The sequence below is a fragment of the Papaver somniferum genome, chromosome 7, assembly GCF_003573695.1.
Source record: "Papaver somniferum cultivar HN1 chromosome 7, ASM357369v1, whole genome shotgun sequence".
Taxonomy (NCBI): domain Eukaryota; kingdom Viridiplantae; phylum Streptophyta; class Magnoliopsida; order Ranunculales; family Papaveraceae; genus Papaver; species Papaver somniferum.
In genome coordinates, this window is record NC_039364.1 from 111,527,277 (window position 1) to 111,533,471 (window position 6,195).

Consider the following 6,195-nt stretch of genomic DNA (forward strand, 5'->3'; position numbering starts at 1 on the left):
ACATCGCGGTGTTTCGTTTTTTCGGTCGGTCCTCCCCACCGTGGCAACGGTAATCTAGTTATTTTATGATGATTATGATGCATGTATTTCTCGAGTGCGGATTTGAAACATTCAAGGATTTGATTTGTTTTCTGTTACATAAGTTTTGATTTTCAGTGTGGTTAGAGCTTGAAATGGATATGATGTTCTTATATGGCATATAACTTATTCGGTTAAATGCTTGAACGAATTTCCTTTTATGAACCAATCAAATAAATTTGCATGGGAAGTGGCTTGATTTCTTTCAATGGAAATCTCTGAATTTTGTTGTTTTCACCAAAAGGGTATCTGTGAGGCTTATAATCTGCCAACTGTGTCCATGATTTTGGTTTAAAACAAAAAATCGACGCCCATTGTTGATTTTTACACCCCAGGAAGCTTGGTTTAAACTCTTACATTTTGTGTATTGAAATGTTATGATTTCGAACGTCCATTAATGAATTTATGAAGAGTAATAAGGATTTGCGGCAATACAAATGATTTTAAGTTGCCATCTTAAATCAAGAGTCATAGTTTTCTCTTCCTAAACTAACCTTTCAACTGTTTGTTAAAATGATCAAATAAGTTTTATATTTAAAACTCCACTCCGAGCCAACAACTAAACCCTTTGAAATCATTTCGCAGACTTACCTTGGTTTCCTAGTTTACCATTTTGTTTCTACTAGTCTTCTTTTTATCCTTTCTAAAAAGGACTCACTGAGTTCTATAATTTCCTTTTCTTCCCTATTCTATAAACTCAAGGATTTTCCACCGAATGTTTTACCTTATGGCATCGGTTTAAGTTTATTTCAATCTCCCTGTTTATACCATTTGATTCAATAAATGTACTGCCTTATCATTTGAACGCCAATGCATATTTTTGGTTCATGCTCAATCGGTCATTTATGTATGTGCCATTGGTGAGATGTTATGGGATATTTCATTTTTGTACAGTCAGATTTGTCACTTTCATTTCTGATTTATGTACTGGCTCGCTGTAATGTTTAGAGCAAGTCTTATGGTGAAATCCAACCTATTTCAAGTGTGGAAAAATCATGGAATGTCAAGTCTAGTGGCTTCCAAGTTGGGGTCCTCAGAAAATCCAAGCAGGGTTCCACGGTTTCGTGAAGGGTCTGTGGAATCCATGTGAACGTCAATAAGAATAACGCAGTAGAAGACAAGAAACGATATTAAGAATAACACTAAAAAAACACTATTAAGAATAGCATTCAGTGCTATTAAGAATATCGTTTTTTTTTATCCGTAGATTTAAAATGAGTTGTTGAAATCTAACGGTTGAGAAAAAAACGCTATTCTTAATAGCACTGAGTGTTATTCTTAATAACGTTTTTTTAGTGCTAGCGTTTTCACTATTCCACCATTACACTTGCGCTTCCATCCACAATTCCAAGTGCTGAGGTGGCTTGGAAGATAGATGGATTCCACCATAAGACTTGCTCTTATAGCGAGTGTTTTCTTCTTATGAACAAGCATAGAGGATTCTACTTTAGGAGTGTCAGGCCCAACTGGGACTCCCACCTACGGATGGTTACTCGAAAAACCATTGGCGACTGGTCGATGGATAGTGGCAAGTGGCCATATAAATTGGCAATTGGCCATACAAATTATTAGATTGGCAATTGGCCATATAAATTATCAGTTTGGCAGCTGGATGTTTGGCAACTGGCCGTTAAAACTAGAGCAGTTTGGCAACTGGCCATTGAACTAGAAGAGCAACTGGCCATTATAAATTAGAAGAGTTTGGCAACTGGACATGAAGGAATTAGTATAGTTACTTCTTGTGGTTTTCAAATGTTAACTGTGATTGTCACTTTGATTATTTGTATATATGTACAAATGTTCTTGTTACCGCTCTTATATATTATTTATATTTTCTGCAAGTACCATTTTTCGCTATCAACTCCTACTGGGCATTGCTCACCCTTTTCATTATTTTCCTCTCACAGAGCATGAAAGGAGCTTGCAGCAGTAAGCTGGGTAGAGCTTACGACAGGCTTTTAGTGCGTTAAAAGTTAGTATTTTGTCTTGTTTAATATGTATATCACAGGGATGGGATCTGGGATGGTTCTAGTATCGGATTTCAATCCATGTTTTTGTCTTATTTTGATATGTATATAAGGGAAATTCTAAGGTGTTATTTTGATATACAATAGCCGCCTCTCTGAACTTGGGTCTAGATATATGCATTCCTGTCTGTGTCCATTTCTACTTATGTACTTCTCTTACAATTTCAACTGTTTTAGGTGGTAGTAATATTTTGAAATGATGTGCTATGTGAAAGTGTATTGGAATTTAATTAAACTATCATCTTGTTTGTTAGCATCTGACTCGGTGTCTGGGTCTGAGTCAACCCCTGACTCGCACCGAGTCAGATGTCAGGTTGTTTGGTTTAAATTTTTTGAAGCACCTGACTCGCTGTCTGAGTCAGGGGTTACCTCTGACTCGGTGGCTTTTGAGTCAGGTATAAAAATACTCCTTATTCTATGCGTCCATCACTGACTCAAACGAAAAGACGAGATTTGTTCTTGCCGATTTGGAAACTCGTGTGAAAATCTTTCGCTCAATTTGTATGATTTGAAAAGCGTAGAATCTCTTAATTTGAGTTTTAATTTGTACGAGATTGATTGTTGCCAACTTCTTCACATAATCGGGTTAGTTATATGTTTTTGTTTTTTTTTATGATAATATTTATGTAATTTCTTAGGGGTTTTTTGTTTAATGTTCTTGAATGTAATGGTGTTTTTATGTAATGGGTTTTAATTATTTTGGGGTTCCAAATTAAGGGTTTGGATTATCAAAGTGTTATAGTAATTTTCTATATATGTCTTAGAAGTTTAACCAATGTTAGGTTTGTGAGCTTTATATATTTGTGAAATGCCCAACAGTAAAATAATGTTTCCTTGTAGTTTTTGCGTTGCTTTAATTTTGTTTGGAGATGTTTTGTTTACTTTCTACGATGACCATGCTATATATCGAGTAGTTTATGTAAAGTACCGTGCAAGCATACATAATCATGATATGAAATTAGGATAGTAGTTTCAAGACAAGTACCCTGCAGTCGTGGAAGGGTGCTTGTCCGCTGTGGATATCTTCTTGAAATTGCAGTCCTTTGAATCATGTCACAGTGAACCATAGGGTGTGTTCCAACTGATCTGCTAACTTTTTAAATGTGTAATTCAGATGTTTTAGAGTAGCTCCTAATGTTTTTTCGTGTTGCAGGGTATAAAGACGGCATACACATGTTACTTACAAAGGTATTAATGCGGATGTTTCGAATGGTCATGGCTGACTGTTACAATATGTTGTTGTTGCTGGAAAAGACGATACTGTTAAAGTTCTTCTGGATTATGGTGTCAATGTGAGTAACATTTAACTTTTCCAGATCATGGTGTCAATGTGACAACTATTTTAATCTAAATCCCATATACACAATATCGTATAGTAAGCTTCATTGATATAATATATAAGTAAAAGCTTGCATTTTCTGTCATTGTAGAGTTGATCTCTGACTAATGTTACTTTCTGAAATTTTCACCTTACTTTGTTGGAATGCTAGTGTAATCATAACACGATCTTGGAAATTTGCGAAGCCATGTCAAATTGTGGATATTCCAACAAGACCCACATTCAAGCTGCAGTCGAGCAACGTATTAATCCATGATTCCACAACTATCCATAGGTGTAGAGGTCAAGAAGCTGGGACTTATGGAAACTGGAGATATATGGACAAGGATAACTGAACCTACCAGGCGTCAATGGAAAGATAGGATTAACTCATTTTTTTCTGGTTACCCCGTCTTATGTAAATCACAGTATAGTTTTAACATCTTTGTTATATCCAGTTACTTGTATTCCTTCTCTTTGTTGTTTCATGTCTCGTGTATTTCAAGTCATCTAATCTTGGGTTTTCTGTCTAAAAGTTTCCAGTCAGTTGAGTTAGGTCCGATTCAAAAACAAACACATTTTCTGAGTCATACCTAAGTGAGTCAGATCCAGATGAGTCATGTGATTTCAGTCAGATCCAGATGACTCAGATCCAGAGGACTCAGATGAGTCATCTACAAACAAACAAGTTGTATGTCTAGAGCCTGTGAATGAAATATCCCCACCATGTCTTCTTTACAATATCCCCATGGTCGGACAGTGTTGACCTATGGGTGTTGTAGATTGTTTTGTAATTTTTTTCTATATGGAGTGGTTTTTACTTTTGTCATTCTAAGCATGACCAGATTAAATACGTAATCTTTCTATTGCTCATTCCTCAATGGTTTAGTGTAAGGTCTGGCTATATTTTTTTCATTGTTGTTAAATCCAAATATACTAGCAGGTCTCCTTTACAAGATACCTTCTCTTTGGACTTGCATCTTACATATACTAAAATCCAATTGCTACATGTCGTAACTCGCAAGTGTTTTCTTCTCTCTCCCTTCTCAAAAACCTTGAAGAAAACTTATCATCTTCTTCCTCATTTGCTTAAATCTAGTCCTTTAGGGGCTAGATCTGAGTAAAGATTTCTTGTTCTTAGTTTTATTTCACGTTTTGAATAATTTTCTTCGCTATTATGGCAATTTTTCTTCGCTAATAGAGCGATTTTATCTACACTTTTATAGTGTTTCTTTCTATAGATTTGTTCGTGATTCGGGTTTTTAGATACAAGTACATCAGGCGATTTGACGGAGACAAGATCAAGTTCTTCTTCAACAGATTAATAGATCTAGAGTTGCTGGGCTTCTCGCTAAACATGAATTTTTGGGCAAATCACTCCTCTCTAATAGGAGTATCTCTTCTTCAAGAAGAATATCAATCAAAATGGTCGAACCGTGATTTCGAGTACCATTCCTTCTCCAATCTCTCCATATAAGATTTGGGTGCTACAGTTGTGGATCGCTCTTTCTCTTCGCGATTTATTTACGTTTTGCATCTTTTATTGTATTTGTTTCATGTTTATGATGTACTCTTTTTTCTTGAAAACCATCATGTAAACGTTTCTTAATGGAATGAAATACTAATGGTTGATGATCAAAAAAAAGTAACTCGCAAGTGTTTACCTTGTCCTTAAAGTTAAAGTATATATTTAAGTTAGTTGTGCAGCCTTTTTAGAATAAGGGAATGCATATCATCTCTACATTATTTAACATAATCATTTTATTTTTTTTAAATAATAATAAATTTTTTTAATATTTTTTATTAAATAATATCAATTAAGATTTGCACAAAGTTTTAGTTGGTAACCGAGCAACAAGCTGGGCACCAACCCCTTTTTGAATGGCAACACCTAATCTATGAAAAATAAAACTGCCTAGACCACTACCGGCATCATTACTAACTAAACAGTTCTTTAAACGCTTAAAAAAACAAACCAAATCCTCACCAAGCTCCCCCAAAGTAGTGAAAGCTAAAATACCCAAGCCATACCCATGTGAAGTACACTCATCTAAGTATTTAGTTCGTTTGCGCGAGATTGCTTTCGAAATGGCCTGACCTGGAACGAAAGAACGAACTCTCTCCCCAGTAAAGGGCGAGACAACTGTGACATCCATACATACATCTTATCCATTTTTCCAGTTCAGGACAAGGATGTCTGCTGGACGAAGGTCCTTGTTACTATCAGACAAAAATTCCAAAGACGCCTCTTTACGTGCATGCACACCAGCTTTGTAACACTTTTCTTATATGGGTTTACACTTTTGTATTTGGGACTCGAGTTAAAATTTAATTAAGTAGACTGAGCCATGAATCCTCATTTGGTCTTCTAAGATTTCTACGCTTGATTTTGAATACTTTCGTTCTTTTCTATCCCGAATTTTTTTCATTTTTGCAATACAAGTTCTAGCTAACTGTTCTGAGCATACTATTGTCTGGTCTTTAAAATGGGCCCATGAAAATACACATAACACATATATTCAGTTTTCAAGTGACGTGCAGGGAACTTGGCCTTGCTAATGGACTGAAAACCAACCCATTAGGATGGAAATTTTCCCGTCTGTTACATATGTACACTTGATTTCAGCTCAGAGTATCATTTCAGCTCGAGTATAAAATTAATATAAAATAAAAATTATTTTATACTTGTGTGTATGATTTTATACCCAATTTGAAAATGCGTACGATTTTGTAATTTCATACTCGATCTCCAACTGAGTATAAAATCATACT

General features: G+C 35.4%; 1 long non-coding RNA gene across 1 annotated transcript; it reads left to right on the plus strand.

Annotated features, from left to right (window-relative positions):
- The first annotated feature begins 1,829 nt into the window (after positions 1 to 1,829).
- On the plus strand, positions 1,830 to 4,124 carry LOC113298141. Its single transcript, XR_003334020.1, has 3 exons — positions 1,830 to 2,050; positions 3,259 to 3,397; positions 3,596 to 4,124. It is a non-coding gene; the product is annotated as an uncharacterized LOC113298141 (long non-coding RNA).
- The last annotated feature ends 2,071 nt before the right edge of the window (positions 4,125 to 6,195 follow it).